The 21,460-nt window shown below is 40.4% G+C and overlaps 1 pseudogene; it reads left to right on the top strand.

Moving 5' to 3' along the window:
- Positions 1–10,985: 10,985 nt before the first annotated feature.
- Positions 10,986–13,562, top strand: LOC101111806 (kinesin-like protein KIF3C; annotated as a pseudogene).
- The last annotated feature ends 7,898 nt before the right edge of the window (positions 13,563–21,460 follow it).

Raw genomic sequence — 21,460 nt, 5'->3', positions numbered from 1 at the left:
GACAGGGAAGCCTAGCATACTGCAGTCCATGGGGTCGTAAAGAGTTGGACATACTTACTGTAGTAAGTATCCATGAATCACATTATTATACACAAATGGCACTTTTGGCTAAGATTAGTCACTCCCATTTTCTCCTTAAAGATCTTATTTAGCAGGGAAACAATACATTAATTAAGGTTTCTAATAAATTTGTCTGCAATTAATAAATAAATGGAACTTTTCAAATAGGTAAATATTAAAAGTAAGGAAAAATTTCTTTTCATTTGACTTTAAATACTCTCACTAAACTCATCTTATTTCTTTTATTCTTGCACTTACAGGCTTATATTCTTGACTGGGATAAATTTTTACCCAGAAAATTAATGAAACATAAAGATATAATGTTTTATCTATTTTTTTCTCTCAAGTTAAAAAATAAATTTTAATTAATTTTAAAAGGATTTAAATCTATGAAATAATTTAAATATATTCTATAATACAAAGAAATGGTTTTAAAATTTTTAGCATAGTTTTAATTTTGTTCTGATTTAATTTCACAACTGAAACCAAATAAAATTAATATTATGAATAATCTGAAGAAAACAATGTTACATATGAATTAACTAAGGATCAGTCCTGATGTACAATTTTTATATTCATACTTCTTGTATAATGTGAAAGAAATCTCTCCAACTCAGTCAGCAACAATTTTTATAGCTGGCATCTTCACTGCATAATTTGAGGGTTTAGGGAATGCTTGAGTGACAGTGAATGGGCTTGCTATATCTCCATCTAAAAATTAACATGCTAATTGAAAACTAAATGTTATTACTTCCAATCATTAAATGATCATCATTTAAAACTTAATTGGCTTACATTTCTAAAACAAGTATTTTCAATGGATTTTGTTGGGATACAAAATTCCAAATGATAGAATTTTTGTGACTACAATGATGGACTTCAATCTCAAAAACACTAAGCAAGTCAGTAATAACTGTGTTGAAATCATTATTTTCTGGTATATTTCAGGACTTCTATAAACAGTGACAATGCTGTCTTTGTTCATTTGGCCATCCTTCAACCCTGTCACTGAAGTTTCAATTTGAGTCCTTACCCCTTTCTATTAGATTCCAGGGAGGAAGTTTTAAAATTCGTTTTAAAATCTTGTCTCTTAATCTTAGTAAGGCATGTCCAATCTAGACAAATCCTTGGTAGACATCTCCATAGTATTATACACAGTTAGTTGAGGGAAAATATATTTTGAATACTTATTAATATTTGGCATCTGTGAAAGATTTCAGTGCATTATTATCTAGGACACAGTGCCTGATACTGTTGTATAAGAAACACCAATTACTAGCAAACATTGAGGACCGACCGCATTCTGATGGGGAATGGCAGTTTTTCATACTATTCCTTTTTATGCTTTCTACAGGTATGATTCCTATCTTTAAATATTATCTTAGGATGCATAATGAAGGACATTATCTTTCTGATACTTTTTATTACCTTAAAAGTTATGTCTAAAGTGTTTATGGGTATTAGTCTATGGTTATTTTTTTCCAAATATTTACCTAATTTACCATGATTTTCTAATGTTAAATGTCTACAAACTTTGTATATCACTGTATCTTTCCATTGTTGGATATTTAAACTATTGGAACTGTACTAACATTAGAGAATGTTTGGTTTTAAGATTAGTGCATAACTCATAACTTTTCTCCCTTGTTTTTTTTCAGATTGCACAATTAACTTATCATTACATAATCTTATATATATATAATATGTACATATATATTATATGTCAACACAGTATTGTAATTGTCCTTTAATTAAAATTTTAAAAATTACAGAATTCTTTAAAAGAACAAAATCAGTGGACTAGCACAAACACCACCAAGCACAATTAAACCAGTAAATAAATGGTCAAGCACCACAAAAATAGGCAGGCCAATCAGTAGAACACAATAAAAACTAGAGATTAATTAAAATAGATAATGAAAATTAAAGATATACTTAAGACACCATCTCAAATCACTAGATTTTTTTATTGAAAGAAAACAGCTAAAACATAATAATTTGTATGACTTCTCTGAATATACTACATAAGACTTTTAAATACACTGTAATTTTGAATAAGTTGCTATCTCTTTAGTATTGCACCCATTTCTGTTTTTCTCTATTTCCTTCCTTACTCCCTTCTGTCCTTCATTTCTACTTTACTGAAGCTATACCCCTTTCCTTAATAAAGTATTAGCACCTTATATTTTTCTCTTGGGTTATATTTTCCAGGTAATCTAGGAAATAAAAATATTTATTTCATCAATTTTATTTTTTAAATTTTATTTTTACTTTATTTTACTTTACAATACTGTATTGGTTTTGCCATACATTGACATGAATCCGCCACGGGTGTATACGAGCTCCCAATCCTGAATCACCCTCCCACCTCCCACCCCATATCATCTCTCTGGATCATCTCCGTGCACCAGCCCCAAGCATCCTGTATCCTGTATTGAACATAGACTGGTGCTTCGTTTCTTACCTGATAGTATACATGTTTCAGTGCCATTCTCCCAAATCATCCCACCCTCTCCCTCTCCCTAACAGTCCAAAAGTCCGTTCTATACATCTGTGTCTCTTTTGCTGTCTCGCATACAGGGTCATCATTACCATCTTTCTAAATTCCATATATATGCATTAGTATACTGTATTGGTGTTTTTCTTTCTGGCTTACTTCACTCTGTATGATCGGCTCCAGTTTCATCCATCTCATTAGAACTGATTCAAGTTTATTCTTTTTAATGCTGAGTAATACTCCATTGTGTATATGTCCCACAGCTTTCTTATCCATTCATCTGCTGATGGACATCTAGGTTGTTTCCATGTCCTGGTTATTATAAACAGTGCTGCGATGAACATTGGGGTACATGCGTCTCTTTCAATTCTGGTTTCCTTGGTGTGTATATAGGAAATATTTTGCATTTTAAAAATAATTTTAGCATACATTTAAATTTTATACTATCAATTTATCACATAAAAGATTTTCTCTAAGAAATATTATTTGGAATCCATTTTTTAATGTATCAAATGTCATCTTTAATAATTATGAATAAATATTGTGGTTTCTATCTTTGGATTAAACTAATACACTTTCTAATACTGAAACCTATTTTCAGCGCCTTTAATAAGATCACCTTGGTTTTGATGTTTTATTCTTTTAATATACCAATGGATTGTACTTGTTAAAATTTTATTTTAGGAGTTGTTACTAGTATTTATATTAGAAATTAACTTTTGTATATATGTCAGTTTTTATTATTAATGATATCCTGAATTTAAATAAAAATAAAGTGTCCCTTCTGCATTCTGATGAAGAATCTGAATAGAAATGGAATTAGGCTTTTCTTGAGGTTTTGATAGAATAATTATCAAACACATGAGTCCGGTACAAAGTCTTGGGCAGAATATCCTTGATTCCACTCTTAAACGCTTCGTACAAACATCTTAGGTGTTTATTGTAATTGGTAAATTTTTATTTCTTTGTATTCAGTGTTGATTTACTTATAATCTATTTTCAGTTTCCCTTCATTTACTCCTTGTTTGGAGAAGCCAAATCTATCACTGGCTTTTGGACAACGCCTGAATAATAAACATATGGCCAATCCTAAGGGGAGCAGATAATAACCGAAAACTCACTCTTGGGACAAGGAATTGTACAAGCACCCCTCATCAGCCACTACCCCACTTCCCTTTTTCAAAAATGCATAGGATGTGAGTGTATCCACTTGGTTGCAGAACTAATGCCATCTGCTTGACTTATGCGTATGGCTCTTTACTGATTCCACACTTGGGTAGATAAAATGGATACTTGCTTTTTTTTTTTGTCCATCTCTCAAACTTGTAATTTGAGACTTCAGTTTGTACTTAGATAGAGGAGAATTTCAGTATTTGTAATTATACACTATTTGAGCTTACAGAATTGAGGTAAAGATATTCTGCATTGAAGTTTGCCACCAAAGTCACGGCCAGTTAACTGTTACTCTGTTCATCTGGCTTTGACTTCTATACTTGTGCATATGTTTTTACATATGCTGCATATGTGAGCGTATGTAGCTCAAAAGGAAGAATGAATGGTTGAGAGCAGGATTAGGGTATTTGGCAGTCTCCTGATACATACCCACTCCAGTATTCTTGGGCTTCCCTTGTGGCTCAGCTGGTAAAGAATCTGTCTGCAATGCAGGAGACCTGGGTTCAATCCCTGGGTTGGGAAGATCCCCTGGAGAAGGAAAAGGTTACCCACTCCAGTATTTTGACATGGAGAATCTATGGACTGTATAGTCCATGGAGTCTCAAACAATCGGACATGACTGAGCAACATTTACTTTCACTTTGATATATAATAATGCCAATTCATTCTTATCAGTATTTCTAATTTTGTAGTACCTGTTATTAAGTTACCTTATATACTGAATCATTCTACTTTCTCCATAATAAAAAATTTGCTATTGCATATGAAGATATCCTGTTTCCCCTTATTTGCTAGTATTCTGTATCTTTAGACCAGCTACATAAGACAGATCAATTCTTTAAATCCTTTCAGGTACTCAAGACAAGCACATGGTTTACTCTTTTGCTGTTTATTTATTTTGCTTTTTATTTTGTTCTGAAATACATAATGGAAAAGAGGAAGGCAAAACTGCACAGATGTGCTGCTGGCATACTGCAACGAACCACAGGTTAAAATGGAACTCTTCCACATTTCTTAGACACAGCTGCTGCTGCTAAGTCACTGCAGTCATGTCCGACTCTGTGCGACCCCATCCACGGCAGCCCACCAGGCTCTCCCGTCCCTGGGATTCTCCAGGCAAGAACACTGGAGTGGGTTGCCATTTCCTTCTCCAATGCATGAAGGTGAAAAGTGAAAGTGAAGTCGCTCAGTCGTGTCCGACCCTCAGCGACCCCATGGACTGCAGCCTACCAGGCTCCTCCAACCATGGGATTTTCCAGGCAAGAGTACTGGAGTGGGGTGCCATTGCCTTCTCCGCATCCCAGGCTACTAGTAACCAAAGATGGGAGTGACACCCCTCCCACCCCCGAGACACACAAGTCTAGACACAGCTAGACTTGTATATTTTAAGAATCCTTCAATTGGAGAAAGAAATTCTATCACTGGAGTTGACAGAGACATTTACTTAGAACAGCAGTGAGAAACAGTTGTTTCTAGGCAATTATTTTATGAAGGGAAAAAATATATAATTAAGTCTAAGTTGGAAACTACTTATTTGGTTTAGCATTTCATAGCTATATCTAACGGAGAAGGCACTGGAACCCCACTCCAGTACTCTTGCCTGGAAATTCCCATGAGCGGAGGACCCTGGTAGGCTGCAGTCCATGGGGTCGCAAAGAGTTGGACACAACTGAGTGACTTCACTTTTACTTTTCACTTTCATGCATTGGCGAAGGAAATGTCAACCCACTTCAGTGTTCTTGCCTGGAGAATCCCAGGGACGGGGAAGCCTGGTAGGCTGCCGTCTATGGGGTCGAACAGAGTCTGGACACTACTGAAGTGACTTAGCAGCAGTAGCAGCAGATCTATCTAAAGCTAGCAGTTTTCAAAGTATCTTACTGAGGTACTTAATTAATATTCTTTGTTCATAATTATATAGTCTAAAAGAAGGTATAATTCTCATATGATTTAAAAATATCTATATATCAAGTGAGTTTCCTTTGACAATGGCAGGCTTTGATTTTACTCTATTTCTTAAAAAACTTAATGACATTAGAAAATATTTTTTATGATGAAAGATATGGTTCATAACCCTACCATCTGGTAATCAATTAATATTTAAAAGACCAGAAAAATTATATATATATATATATATATATATATATATATAAAATACATGGCTTAAAAAGTGTTTAACTTTTGGTTGCCACATGCATGGAATAGTTTTTTCCATCCCTTGACTCTGAGCCTGCTGCCTGCTGCTGCTGCTGCTAAGTCGCTTCAGTAGTGTCCGACTCTGTGCAACCCCATCGACGGCAGCCCACCAGGCTCTCCCGTCCCTGGGATTCTCCAGGCAAGAACACTGGAGTGGGTTGCCATTTCCATCTCCAATGCAGGAAAGTGAAAAGTGAAAGTGAAGTCGCTCAGTTGTGTCCGACTCTTAGCGACCCCATGGACTGCAGCCTACCAGGCTCCTCCATCCATGGGATTTTCCAGGCAACAGTACTGGAATGGGGTGCCTTTGCCTTCTCCGGACTGTGAGCCTATGTTTCCTTAAAGCAGAAGTGAGTCTCTTGCAGGTGGTATATAGCTGGCTCTTGCATGCTGCACCCTACGTCAGACATGGACTGGCGATTCAATTCTTACATGATCGTATACATGTTAGAATTCCCATTCTCCCAAATCATCCCACCTCTCCTCTCCTCTGAGTCCAAAAGTCCGTTATACACATCTGTGTCTTTTTCCTGTCTTGCATACAGGGTCGTCCTGGCCATCTTCCTAAATTCCATATATATGTATGTATAATTGGCTCCAGTTTCATCCATCTCATCAGAACTGATTCAAATGAATTCTTTTAACGGCTGAGTAATACTCCATTGTGTATATGTACCACAGCTTTCTTATCCATTCATCTGCTGATGGACATCTACGTTGTTTCCATGTCCTGGCTATTATAAACAGTGCTGCGATGAATATTGGGGTACATGTGTCTCTTTCAATTCTGGTTTCTCGGTGTGTATGCCCAGCAGTGGGATTGCTGGGTCATAAGGTAGTTCTATTTGCAATTTTTTAAGGAACCTCCACACTGTTCTCCATAGTGGCTATATTAGTTTGCATTCCCACCAACAGTGTAGGACGGTTCCCTTTTCTCCACATCCTCTCCAGCATAATACAAAAAACCTCGAGTAGCCAAAGCAATCTTGAGAAAGAAGAATGGAACTGGAGGAATCAACTTACCTGACTTCAGGCTCTACTACAAAGCCACAGTCATCAAGACAGTATGGTACTGGCACAAAGACAGACATATAGATCAATGGAACAAAATAGAAAGCCCAGAGATAAATCCACACACATATGGACACCTTATCTTTGACAAAGGAGGCAAGAATATACAATGGAGTAAAGACAATCTCTTTAACAAGTGGTGCTGGGAAAACTGGTCAACCACTTGTAAAAGAATGAAACTAGATCACTTCCTAACACCGCACACAAAAATAAACTCAAAATGGATTAAAGATCTAAATGTAAGATCAGAAACTATAAAACTCCTAGAGGAGAACATAGGCAAAACACTCTCAGACATAAATCACAGCAGGATCCTCTATGATCCACCTCCCAGAATGCTGGAAATAAAAGCAAAAATAAACAAATGGGATCTAATTAAAATTAAAAGCTTCTGCACAACAAAGGAAAATATAAGCAAGGTGAAAAGACAGCCTTCTGAATGGGAGAAAATAATAGCAAATGAAGCAACTGACAAACAACTAATCTCAAAATATACAAGCAACTTCTGCAGCTCAACTCCAGAAAAATAAACGACCCTATCAAAAAATGGGCCAAAGAACTAAATAGACATTTCTCCAAAGAAGACATACGGATGGCTAACAAACACATGAAAAGATGCTCAACATCACTCATTATTAGAGAAATGCAAATCAAAACCACAATGAGGTACCACTTCACACCAGTCAGAATGGCTGCGATCTAAAAATCTGCAAGCAATAAATGCTGGAGAGGGTGTGGAGAAAAAGGGAACCCTCCTACACTGTTGGTGGGAATGCAAACTAGTACAGCCACTATGGAGAACAGTGTGGAGATTCCTTAAAAATTGCAAATAGAACTACCTTATGACCCAGCAATCCCACTTCTGGGCATACACACCGAGGAAACCAGAATTGAAAGAGACACATGTACCCCAATGTTCATCGCAGCACTGTTTATTTATTTTTTTAATCCATTCTGCAGCCCTATCCTTTGGATTGGAGACCTCAATCTATTTACATTTAGAACAAGTATTGTCAGGAAAGGACTTACTAGTAACATCTTATTAATTAGTTTCTAACTATTTTCTAATTTTCTTATTCATTTCTTCCTTTTGCTTTTCTCTAATGATAATCTTTGATTCCTTTCTCTTTCTCTTTTGTGTATTGACTCTAGGCTTATCCATTGTGATTGACATGCGGATTACATAAAACATCATACAGATATAACTATTTTATGCTAACAACTTTGATCACAGACAAAATTCTAATTTTTTCCCTTTTTATGTTTTTGATTTTCACAGTTTACTGTTTATGTTGTATATACATTAAGAAATTATAGCAGATGTAGTTATTTTTAACAATTTTTTCCTTTAATCTTTGTACAGGTTTCCCCTACTATTAAAAAGTAGAATGTTACTATGAAAACTTTTTAAAGCTGAAATGGCATAAAATGAAGAAGTACTTTCTTTTTTTTTTTCTTGATTAAAGAGAAATTATCTCTTTGGATTTCTTTTGTTTAGAAAAAGATAGATACTGATGTAGATCTTTCATAAAAATGAAGTGTTGTAAAGGGAGCTTTTGAAAAGCAGGAGATACCTGCATTAGATTTAAGTGGTTAACATACTACTATAGCAACTTTCCTGGTGGCTCAGTGGTAAAGCATCCAACTGAAGTGCAGGAGACACAAGTTCAACCCTTGGGTCAGGAAGATCCCCTGGAGAAGGAAATGGCGGCCCACTCCAGTACTCTTGCTCAAAAAATCTCATGGACAAGGAGTCTGGTGGGCTACAGTCCATGGGGTCACAAGAGTCAGACATGACCTAGCAACTAAACCACCATATTCCTATATAATAGTATTAGAGTACGCTGAATTTGACTATGTATTTACCTTTACTAGTGTGTTGTGTGTTTCCATATGTTTTCATGCTGCTAATTAGCATCCTTTCAGTTCAGTCTGAAGAATTCCTTTCAACACTTTTTGTAAGGTAAGTCTTCACGTATACCAAGTTGCTTCAGTCGTGTCTGACTCTTGCACGACTCTATGGACTGCAGCTTGCCAGGCTCCTCTGTCCATGGGATTCTCCAGGCAAGAATACTAGAGTGAGTTGCCACGCCTTACTCGGGAGGCCTTCCCAACCCAGGAATCAGAACCACTTCTCTTATGTCACCTGCATTAGCAGACGGGGTGTGTGTGTGTGTGTGTGTGTGTGGGTGTATGGGTGCGTGGGTGTGTGTGTGTGTGTTTTCCACTAGCACCACCTGAGAAGCCCAATCAAGGCAATTCTAGCCTTGCCTGCATGATGAAATTTCCCAGCTTTTGTTTGTTTGGGCAAGTCTTCATCTCTTCTTTATTTCTAAAGGTCCACTTTACCAGATAAGCATCCATGGTTAGCAGTTGTTTTTTTTTTTTTCCCCTCTTTCAGCATATTGAATATACCATCCTGTTCTCTCCCAGCCTCTGATGTTTCTGCTGCTGAAAAGTTGCTGATAGTGTTAGAGTTCTCTTGTAAGTTATATGCTTCCTTCTTGATAATTTTAAGAATCTTGCTTTGGCTTTGACTTTGACAGCTCTATTAAAAGTGTCCTGGAAAAATTCTCACTGGATTTGCTTGGAGACTTATGAGCTTCATGAAATTGAATGTCCAAAACTCTCCCCAGATTTGGAAAGTCATTAGCCATTATTTCTTTAAATAAGCTTTCTCTTCCTTCTCTCTCTCTTCCCTTTCTGGGACTGCAATAGTTCACTGACTGTTTCTCTTGCTGATATTCCATATATCACACTAGCTATTCTCACTCCTCTTTATTATCCTCTGACTAGCATCTCAAAGGTCCTATCCTCTACATTATATATGCTATTTTCTGCTTGATCCATCCTACTGTAATGGATGTATTTCTGTTGCTTTCTTTCGATGCTTTCTCTTCCATCTTTCAGTTCATTCACTGTACTCTTCCATTCTAGGATTCTCTTTGATTTGTTTTAATATATCTCTATGGTAAAGTTCTCTTTTATTTGTGTATTTTTTTTTCTGATTTCATTAAATTGTCTTTTTGTCTTTTCTTATGGTTTATAGCTCTAAACCTCCTTAAAAGACTTTAGGGAACTTTTTAGTCTTGCCCCTGCTCCCTGCCCCATCCCCTTCTCTCACTACTTCTTCAAGTGTTGAGAGGCAGAGCTGGAGCAGCCTGCTCACTGTAATGAATGATTTTCCCACCTTGAGGGTAGGACTCCATGTGAGCCTCTGCCCATGTGAGGGGTGGGACCCCCTCAGGTGTCCAGAACCAGGAGCCCCCACCAGGTCCTTAGAGGAGGAGGAGGGAGAGGAGGAGAGGACTGCTCTGTCACCCATCCCATTTTTCTCTTTTATCTTACTGTTGCCACAGCAACACTAGAATTGGCAACATGGCAGAATTCTCTCTGCCCCAGTATGAGGTGCATTTGGGGACTGCCATTCAGCCAACGCAGCTCCTATGTCTTCCATGGACTCTGCTTAATTCTGTAAGGACTGGAGAGCTGTGGAGGCCCAGCTTGCAGGACTGGTGGGGCCATCTCCCAGAATCCCCACCCCAGGAGTCTGTATGCAGTTTGAAGAGCGGCACTATGGGGGCCCACTGGGTCAGTCCCAGTGATCCAGACCTAGAGATGACAGTAGGGTCACCCAGGCTGTGGAGTGGGATGGGGGTGATAAAAGGACAGAGCAGTAAGATGATCAGTAAAACCAAGGCCAACCCTGAAGGTGATGGCTCAGTGCCACCTTCTGGCTAAAGGGGTGACTGCTGTTCACTATTAAATCTTGTGCTGTGTGCTAAGTAGCTTTGGACGTTGTCCAAGTCTTTGCGACCCTATGGACTGTAGCCCGCCAGGCTCCTCTGTCCATGTGATTCTCCAGGCAAGAATACTGGAGTAGCCCTCCTCCAGGGTATCATTCTGACCCAGGGATCGAACCCACATCTCTTATGTCTCCTGCACTGGCAGGCGGGTGCTTTACCACTAGCGCCAGCTGTGAAGCCTTAACATGGATGTAAAACTTGGCCAGGTGACTCTCTGAAACCTGTGCATTGCCCCAGGATAGATTTCCAAGACCTTCAACTTTAATACCATGCATGATGTGAGCTCAAAACAGAGACTTATGTGCTAAAAATGTGAAAGTCTCAGTAGACTCACTTTCAGGGTTTCAATGGCATGACATTTGTTTATGGCCAGATAGGCACTGGCAGGGCATACCATGCAGGGGACCTGGACAGAATCCAAGTGACAAGGTCATCCCCAATACCTTGGAGCACTTCCTCTATTTCTTGCACTCGTACTATCAGCAGTGCCTGGTCCAGTCCTCCCACCTGGAGATATACCTAGAAGAGATTTGAGACCTGCTGTCCAAGGAGTCCAGAAGGAACCTAAAGCTGATGGAGAATGCTGAGGCATCTACATCAAGGATCTCTCCTCCTTTGTAACCAAGAATGTCAAGGAGATTCACCATATGATGAACCTATGAGAGCAGACTCAGGTCATGGGCAACACACACATGAATGAAATCAGCTCGTGCTCCTACTCTACTTCCTCACCACCATGGGGTACAGTGGCTGTGATGGCCAGGACCACAGCTGTTTGGAAAAACTCAACCTTGTTGAACCTGGCCAGGAGCAAGAGGTAGAACAAAGCAAATCTCTACTTAACTGAAGGGACAGCCACACAGTCCATGGATAGTGATGCCAGTGGAGGTGGTGGAAGAGAACAGCATAAGGAAGCTTCCAAAATAAACTTCTCTCTGAGCAATGTAGTTACTGTCCTGGTGGGCAACAGGAGCACCCACATCCCCTATTAGGACACCAAGCTGATTTGGCTGCTCTAGAACTCTTCAAGGAGAAGGCAATGGCACCCCACTCCAGTGCTCTTGCCTGGAAAATCCCATGGATGGAGGAGCCTGGTGGGCTGCAGTCCATGGGGTTGCTAAGAGTCAGATACGACTGAGCGACTTCACTTTCACTTTTCACTTTCACGCATTGGCGAAGGAAATGGCAACCCACTTCAGTGTTCTTGCCTGGAGAATCCCAGGGACGGGGGAGCCTGGTGGGCTGCCGTTGATGGGGTTGCACAGAGTCGGACATGACTGAAGCGACTTAGCAGTAGCAGCAGAACTCTCCTGGGGTCAAAGACAAGATCATCATAGTGGCCACCCAGGTGCCAGTTTCTTACTGGCTACAAGAGCCTCTCCAACCACTGCTTTACCAACAAAGACAAGGAAATCAAGAACAACCTCTGAGTGCATGAGGACCCCAAGGACACATTGCTGTATGAATTCCAGGAGATCACCTACCTGAAGTCTCATCTGGAGAAGAAGGAGATGCTGGAAAACTGGCTATGGAGGAAGAGCAGCAGCATAAAGAACAATAACATAAAAAGTAGCCGTATAGAAAGCACCATGTCAGCCCTGGTAGGTTACCAGGAAGGGCCAGTAATCAAAGCCTGGGAGGCCAAAGAAGAGGATAACAACATCAACCACCAGCACCACCACCTGCCCCAGCCTCCTGAAGCTAGCCTTGGATGAAAACATGGATAATTCACCTTCAGGTGCGCAAGCAGTGACTCATGGAAGAGAAGGTGACCAGCCAGGATGACTGCAATCTTATGAGTGAGAACAGGCAGAAGCTGCTAGGGATGAAGGAGAAGGTGCTGCAAGACCTATGGTAGGAGCAGAAGGCCACAGAACTGCTTGCAGTCAAAGTGAGCTTCTCTATTGGGGCAAGAGCATCATGCATTACACCAAAGAGAAGTAGAAGACATTGAAACTGAAGAGTGATGAGACTGCAGAACAGAAATACCATGAGCAGGAAATACAGTCGGAGCTGATGATCTGAGATGAGGAGGCAATGTAGTTTCAGGCTACGTACACATCCATTCAGCAGGAGATGGAAGTCAAACCCAAGAAACTCATGAAGTTCCAAGTCAAACAGCAGGTTGTGAAGGCAGAGACCTGGGGCCAGCATGAGGAGTATATCCACATGTAGCTGAACCTGAAGAAGGCAACAAATGAGGAGATCTAGGAACTCAGGTTCAAGTACCTAATCACTGAGAACTTCATCCCACTTGAGGAGAATAAGATTATAAACTTGCTTTTCCTGGACTATGAAGAAAAGCATTAGAAGGTCCAGCCAGTTGTGCCAGGTGGATTTAATAACAGCTAAAAGAAGAAGCATCCCATGACTGCAGTGGGCTACACGAGGTCTATCACCCAGTACTCTTGGGGTGCCTTGCCATCCCAGCTTCACAGCTGAAAGTAGGGGCTGACCTTTTTGGAGCTGGATATATCCCCTCCAGCTGTGTTTATGTTGGAATTCTCTCATAGTCAAGAACAAGATCCCCCATGCACTACATATGGAAAGGCTCATGCAGTTAAAACAGATTTCTGGAAAGAACATCTACCTGTAAAGTCTGAAAGTCCAGATCCTGGTCCCAGAGCCCTCAGTGGCCTCCAGGTGCCAGCACATGTACCCCAGTGGCCTCTGCTGTGCTGCACACCATGACAACTGTGGACCAAAATGACAATCTTCAGTCAGGCTACCCATCTGACAGATTCCTGGGATGGTGCAGCTAACCCTGGAGATCTGTCCTGAAAGCACAACTGTCAGTGACCACGCCTCCTCCGAGGTGACCGATCCATTGACCAGCAGGCCAGACGCTAAGCTCTACCTGCAGGGGTCTCCCAGCTTTGCCCTCAGAGTGCTCTTGAAACAAAAGGAAACTCCAGAATCTTAAGTTCAGAGTGTTAGGTAGTTAGAATAGGGAAAAGGAGTCCAAAATGGTGGTGGCTAAAAGACAAAGAAGGGAAAAGCCTGCGAAAATAGGACAAAGGAAGGTCTGAAGACTGGAGTGAGGACCTCAGGTAAAACGAGCAGCACTCCTGGCTAGCCCAATTTACATAGCGCAGGCCCAGTGGGAGGAGAAAAAGCATATATAAAGAGGAGCCAAAATTGTGCCAGAGCCTCTCTTCTCTTTGTGTCTTTTGGGTTGGCATGCCTTCACACCTCAAGGATGTCTTTTCCTTTACTTTCTCAATAAAACTGAGCTGTAACACGGAGCTGTAACACTGCTCTGTCACTTCAAATTTTTGTTGCCAAGAGGTAGAACAGAACCAAGGAAATTACACAGTCTCCTGACAAGAGTAAGATGGGAGCAAGGGTGGAGTGGAGGTGGGGATGGTCTCCTTATTGATCTCTGACTTCTGGAACATGTCCATCCCTGAGATAGCAGGCTTCAACACGGCTGACTCTCACCTTTGTGGATATGCCTGCTGTGCTATTTGTATATGGAGGTTTTGTGATTGTTGCTGTTTTACAAGTTTACTTTGACACCTGGGATGTAGATAATGGTTTCCTTGTTGTTGACTTCATAAAGTTCTCTTTCCTCTAGACACGAAGTCCGGAGAGGAAGGGAACACACCTGTTCAAGGCTGCAACAAGTGGGGAGGGGCATCCAGCCTCGGGCCCACGGGATGAGGGGCACGGAGCACGCAGTTCGAAGAGGCTGGCAGGGCTGTGTTACCGCAAGAAAACAGCCCAGAGGCCTGGCAGCCAGAGAGAATGGTGCTCTCAGCGAGCTGGGGGGTGCTGACGGTGGGGCTGCTGGCGTGGGAGCAGCTGCAGCAACAGAGAGAGTGGTTGCGGGTCCCCCCGGGGTGTGGCGGCTGGCTGGCTGGTTTGCTCAGGTGGAACTTGTCCTCCGCTTTGAGGAGCTTCCTGCAGGTGGGCCGCCAGAGATCCCGCGCATGCCCAGTGAAGCGGGGCCACACCAACTCTCTTCACAAACTTCTGGAACCCCTGCCGCGGGCAGCAGGCAAAGGTTCCTATACGTGGTGAGGTCTCAGCCCCCAAACTTTCTCACAGCCTGCATAATAGCACTTGGGCTTCTTTGAGGAACTGAGGTCAGCGCTACTTCGGCCCCTTAGGTAGCCTTCTTTGAGGCCGGGCTTGCTCTAGTCTGGCTTCTTGCTCAGGCTCCAGTTCCACAGGGGCTGGAGATGAGGCTTGTTTCTCGCGGGGCTCGCTGGAGGCGGGGTGGGGGTGGCTACACTGCCCCCCACGAGCGGGTGGTGGAGCGTGGTGGGGTGCAGAGGCAGCGGTTCCTCCTGTTGCTGCTGCTATGTCACTTCAGTCGTGTCCGACTCTGTGCGACCCCATAGACGGTGATTCCTCTTACAAGCCTCCAATTTGCATTCTGCAAGGGCGTGCGGCTGAGCTTTCTGATTGACGTCCTCTGGGACCCCTGCTACTGGGAAGTGGAAAGCCCTGCTCTTGTCTTCTTGGCCTGGGGCACCGTTGTGGATCAGCAGCTGCCTGGGCCCTTCTGACCATGTGCAATCGAGTACCTGAGCAAGGACAAGAAAGAAACAGAACCAACCTCTAGTTATAAAATAAGTAATAATGGGGATGTGACAGTACAACACGGAGACTAGTTAATACTTTTTGTATACGTAAAGCTGCTACGAGTGTGGATGTTCTCACCTCAAGAGAAAAACCCGGCTATTTTTATTTCCTTATCGGGATGTTTTGGGAATTGATTACTAGCAGATTGCTGCCATCCCTTGTTGGAGTCATGTTTCCATTATTTTTTAATTTTTTCCTTAAAGTTCTTGCAGCTGCTGTCCTTCCATTAGAAGTAGCAGGCACTTTCTCCAGTCTTTACTGGCTGACTTTAGGAAAGAAATACCTTCCCAATGCTGTTCAGGGGATTCTGAGGCTTCCTCAGTCTCTCTGTGGTTACACCTGCGTCACACTTCTTGCTGCTTCTTTTGGCAAAATTTTTAAGCTTCATTCCATCTTGCAGCTCACCAGGTGCGTTGCTGACAGCTTCCTTTTGACTTTCCCAGTGGTGACTCTAAAGCTCAAATTTGTGGTTGCTTCCTGGTCTGCAGATTCTGGCTGATTTTCTGCAATGCTTACTAGCCATCTGCCAAAGCTTATTCTTCCTGCCATTGAGAGTATGTACAGGGAACTGGTCACACCATTAGATGATGTGTGGGTGAGTTGCACAAAGCGCTGGGGGTGCCCATGGGCAAGTTGGGAAGAATCACAGGTAAGCCTCCTCCAGTGGCTCTTGGATGGGCTTCTTGATGGTGTACAAGAGGCATTTAACAATCTCTGGATCCACATCCCTTCAGTGACCTCTGCCACTCTCCCAGCATCTTCCCTGCCCTAAGTAGTGCAGCTCATGACTCAGTTCTCTGGATGGGGTGAAAAAGAAATGATCCTCTTGGGCTGCATCTCACTTGCCTGGGGAATCTTGAGTACTCATTCTCATGCTTTCACTTTCCCCAAGTGAGAAATCATGGTCCAGGGTGGTCTCTTTTGGCACTAATGTGTGCTGCCTTGGGGGAGGGGTTATGCAGGTAAAGTCAAACTGTCCTTCTTTCCCTTTCCGATGCATCCAAATTCATACATATGTATTTTTTAACCTCCAACGGTTTGATAGAACTATTCAACTGGATTCCTGGACTTCTGCAAAGGCTTTCTCATCCATGAATCTAACTGTTCTCTGGGCGGGGGCTGAAGAGCAGGAACCAGTTAACAAGGCATTGCAGGTTCTACCACCAGGACCAAGGTATGTAAGCATAGTACCTGAAGCACTTTATGATGGTTGATGTGAACTGGATCCCAGTGACGCTGATGTTTCGAACAAACAGAAAACCCAGCACAGTCTGGATGTCCTGATTTGATTTGTGATTGATTGAACTTTGAATCATAGGTGTGTGATATTCTCATAACTGCTGAAATTAATATTCCATGGAGCCTTAAAATCAAAAGAAAACCATGTTCAGTGTTATTTTTCTGTACAGCAGTCCTATTAGTAATTACTTATAAATAGACTAGATTATCTAAAGTTAAAAAAAGGATACTTGATATTGTTTGTGTGTTTCTTGGCTTTATTACCCTTTGTGGTACCATACGGACTTGAGTAAAATTGGTAAACATTTTTTATAGACTCCCACTGTCATTGATTCAATAGATCTATTAATGTTTACTCAGTGTTTTATTACTTTTAGTGAGTTTTTGATAGAATATCATGTTTGATGTAATTCAAAACATTGAATATATTCTTTTTGACTTTGCAAAAAGAAATTGGTTTATTATCATTTTTAAAGTTTTATTGGAGTATATTTAATTTACAATGTTGTGTTAGTTTCAGGTGTCCAGCAAAGTGATTCAGTTATACGTATATTCATTCTTTTTCAGATTCTTTTCTCATGCAGGTTATCACAAAATATTGAATTGAGTTCCTTGAGCTATACAGTAGATCCTTGTTGGTTATCTATCTTATATATGTGCTAAGTTGCTTCAGTTTTGTCTGACTATGGATTGTAGCCCTCCAGGCTCTTCTGTTCATGGGATTTTCCAGGCAAGAATACTGGAGTTGGTTGCTATTTCCTTCTCCAATCTTATATATAGTAGTGTGTATATGTTAACCCCAGTCTCCTGATTTATCCCTCCTCACCACATTTCTCCTTTGGTAACCAGTCCATGGGGTTGCACAGAGTCAGACACGACTGAGCAACTTCACTTTCACTTTCACTTCCATGCATTTGAGAAGGAAATGGCAACACATTCCAGTGTTCTTGCCTAGAGAATCGCAGGGACCGCGAAGCCTGGTGGGCTGCCATCTATGGGGTTGTACAGAGTCGGACACGACTGAAGCGACTTAGCAGCATCAGCAGCAGCAACCATAAGTTTGTTTTCAATATCTGTAAGTCTGGTGAAGTTTTGTAAATAAGTTCATCTGTATCATTTTTTAAAATGAGATTACACAAATGAGTGAATTCATATGATGTTTGTTTTTCTCTGTTTAACTTACTTAGTATGATAATCTCCAGGCCCATGCATGTTGCTGCAAATGGCATTATATCATTCTTTTTCTGACTAATATCCCATTGTATATATATACCACAACTTTATCCATTTCTCTGTTGATGGGGATTTAGTCTGCTTCCTTTTCTTGACTATTGTAAATAGTGCTGCTATGAATGTTGAGGGGCATGTATAATTTTCAAATTATGGATTTCTTCTGATATATACCCAGGAGTGATATTGCTGAATTATATGATAGTCCTATTTTTAGTTTTTAAGGAATCTCCATGGTGGTTGTACCAATTTACATTCCCCCCAAGAGGGTAGAGGGTTCCCTTTCCATCACACCCTCTCCAATAAGTCCCTTTATTGTTTGTAGACTTTTTGATGATGGCCATTCTGACTGGTGTGAAGTGATAACTCACTGTAGTTTTGATATTCATTTCTCTGATAAATTAGTGATGTTAAGCAGTTTTTCATGTTCCTGTTGGCCATCTGTATGTTTTCTTTGGAGAAATGTCTACTTAGGTCTTCAGCCCTTTTTTTATAATGTTTTATTTTTTTTATACAGAACTGCATGAACTGTTTGTATATTTTAGAGATTAATCCCTTGTCAGACGTTTCATTTGCAGATATTGTTTCCTATTCTATGGATTGTCTTTTTTTTTCTTTTTTATGGTTTCCTTTGCTGTGCAGAAGCTCGTAAGTTTAATTAGGTCCCATATGTTAGTTTTTGGTATTATTTCCATTACTCTAGGAGGTAGATAAAAAAAAGATATTGCTGTGATTTATGTCAAAGAGTGCTCTGTGTTTTCCTGTGTGATTTTTATAGTGTCCAGCCATACTTTGAGGTCTTTGATTCATTTTGAGTTTATTTTTGTGTATAGTGTTAGAGAATGTTCTAATTTCATTCTTCTATATGTTGCTGTCCAGTTGTTTCAGCACCAGTTATTGAAGAGACTGTCTTTTCTCCACTGTGTATTCTTTCTTCCTTTGTCACAGATTGAGAGACCATAGGTGTTTGGGTTTATTTCTGGACTTTCTATCCTATTCCATTGGTCTATATTTTTGTTGTTGTTGTTTTGGCACCAGTATCATACTGTTTTATTACTGTAGCTTTTTACTATAGTCTGAAGTCAGGGAGCCCGATTCCTCCAGTTCCATTTTTATTTCTCAAGGTTGCTTTGGCTCTTCGGGATCTTTTGTCTTTCCATACAAATTAAAAAAAAAAAAAAAAAAGAGTTCTAGTCCTGTGAAAAATCCAGGGCTTGCATTGAATCTGTGCATTGCTTTGGGTAGTATAGCCATTTTCACAGTATGGAGTTACTGCTTTGTGCTGGATCCTAGTATCTGTAATTTTATGTGTGCCCTCAAGGAGCGGAGCCTCTGTTTCCCCCAGTCCTTGGAGCTTCTGCACTCAAGCTCCACTGGCTTTCAAAATTTGGGTGTTCCTCCTCCTGATCCCAGACCCTCAGGTGAGCCTGATAGGGTTCAAAATTCTTTCTCTTGTGGGAGAACTTCTACAATTTAATTGTCTTCCAGTCTGAGAGTCACCCACCTGGAGGGTGTGGGATTTATGTTGTGACAGCACCCCTCCTACCATCTCGTTGTGACTTCTTCATTGTCTTTTGAATGTGAAGTATTCTTTTTTATAAATTCCAGTGTTTTTGTGTGTGTGTAATGGTTATTCAGCAGTTAGTTGTGATTTTGGTGTTTTCTTCAGGGGAGATGAGTTTGAGCTCAAGTCATTTTACTTCATCACCTTTTCTTGAGTAGAGGGGCTGCTTTTAATTTGGGTGCTTGCTGTCTCTTTGTGGTGTGTGCTCGCCATTATCCCCTTGATATGGGGTATTCAGTTACAGCAACCCTTGTGCACTCTTGGGATGGTAGGGCAGCACTTGGCATCTGCTTGTGGGTCTCCTAGGCTGTGGCTGCTGTCCACGCATTCCCAGCTTAGTGGGGGCAGAGCTTTTTGCCTGCTCGTGAATCTCATAGTTGCAGCCTATGTTCACCTCTGGAGCCCATAATGTGGTGGCAACTTTGGAGAAGATATTTAACTCTCTTGGGAAATAGAAAAAAATATTGTGTTGATACCATAAACAGTGGTCCCCAACCTTTCTGGTGCCAGGGCTGACTTCATGGAAGAAAATGTTTCCATGGTTCAGTGGGAGGGATGGTTTCAGGATAATTTAACTGCATTATATTTGTTGTATACTTTATTTCTATTATGTTTACATCAACTCCACTTCAGATCATCAGGCATTAGTTCCCAGAGGTTGGAGAGCCCTGCCATAACATGCATTTCCCAAGTGCTTCTTCTAACCAAACAGTGAACTGTTCGGGTATATTCACTGCATGCCTCATTGCAAAGTTGACATATAATATTTAATTCATGAATGAGAACGAGATATGTCACTTGGAATTCAGTGGTTTTCAAAGCAGTTTTCACAGAAGACTCAAAATCCTAAGGCCTCTGCATTAATCTTAATATGAAATGCAAATAACACATTTGAACTGTTGCTCTGCCTTAGGACAAAATATTTCTGACCTAATGCTAAAATAGGACTTCAGTATAAAGGCAAGAATGAAGGTTCTTAAATAAACACACAATAATAAATTTCATTGATTTTGCCTGTGCTTTAAATATTTATATATACCATTAGGTTGTGATTCAAATTATTAAAATGTATTAGTTCATCTCATTTCTGCATTTCAGTACATTATGGATAGTCTTTATGTCAACTAATGATTACTTTGCCTCTAGTTAATATGCTGTATTATTTTTGTTGTAAAGTATGTTAAACTGAGTTAATCATATATACATATACTTATATGAAAGTATATAGATATTTTTATAATTCATTAAAATGTTATTAAATTCTGATGCCAAGTAAGTTTGTTTTTCCATTAGTATGTACGTCATTTAGGATACTTATAGTGGTGACAACACTGAATCTCAAAGTAACTTAAAATCAATTAATTTATATCCAAATTATGGCAGAAATTGCTCTTTTAGCTGACAAAGAGTAATAAAAGCTAACTTCCTTACTCAGCATCCATCTTAATTGCTTCAAATAACTGCTTAATTTATATGTCTCACTATAAGGTTATTATGAATACTCTGATTGGCCAGTCTGGGTTTCAGGTTCATTTCTGTAGGTTGAGTTAAATTACCTATCAAATGAGTGAGTAGCTTTTCTGCAACCAAAAAAGGTTTTCATTATAAGGTAAAAGGATAATGAATTTTCAGAGGTAATAACATTTAGTTTTCATAGCCTAATTCTATAGCCTTATCAACTTCAGCCTGCCCTTCAGGGATTTGGCTTCAAACTGTATGCATAACCTCTGACAGTCTTGGGAGCTTTGATCTTTTTCAGTCTACTGCTGCTTTCTATACTCAATAATATTTGAGGAAGTCTACTGAGGGTCCCAAGATTGAAAGTCCTTCAATTTCTCCAATACAGAAAGATCTGAGTGTTTTATTGCCTTGATGAAAACCCCAGAGCCCTTCATTGCTCTTAGTATAAGTCTTATCACAACCCTTTCCTTTGGTTTATTTTCTTATTCTTATATCTTTCCAGATATATCTTTCAAAAACTCAATATCTAGAGCTCTGTTCTTCAGTAATATTGAATTTTTTAGTTAAAAGTACTAT

Source organism: Ovis aries, chromosome 6, assembly GCF_016772045.2.
Source record: "Ovis aries strain OAR_USU_Benz2616 breed Rambouillet chromosome 6, ARS-UI_Ramb_v3.0, whole genome shotgun sequence".
NCBI classification, from domain to species: domain Eukaryota; kingdom Metazoa; phylum Chordata; class Mammalia; order Artiodactyla; family Bovidae; genus Ovis; species Ovis aries.
The sequence above is the reverse complement of the archived record's forward strand: the minus strand, read 5'-3'. Positions and strand labels throughout refer to the sequence as shown.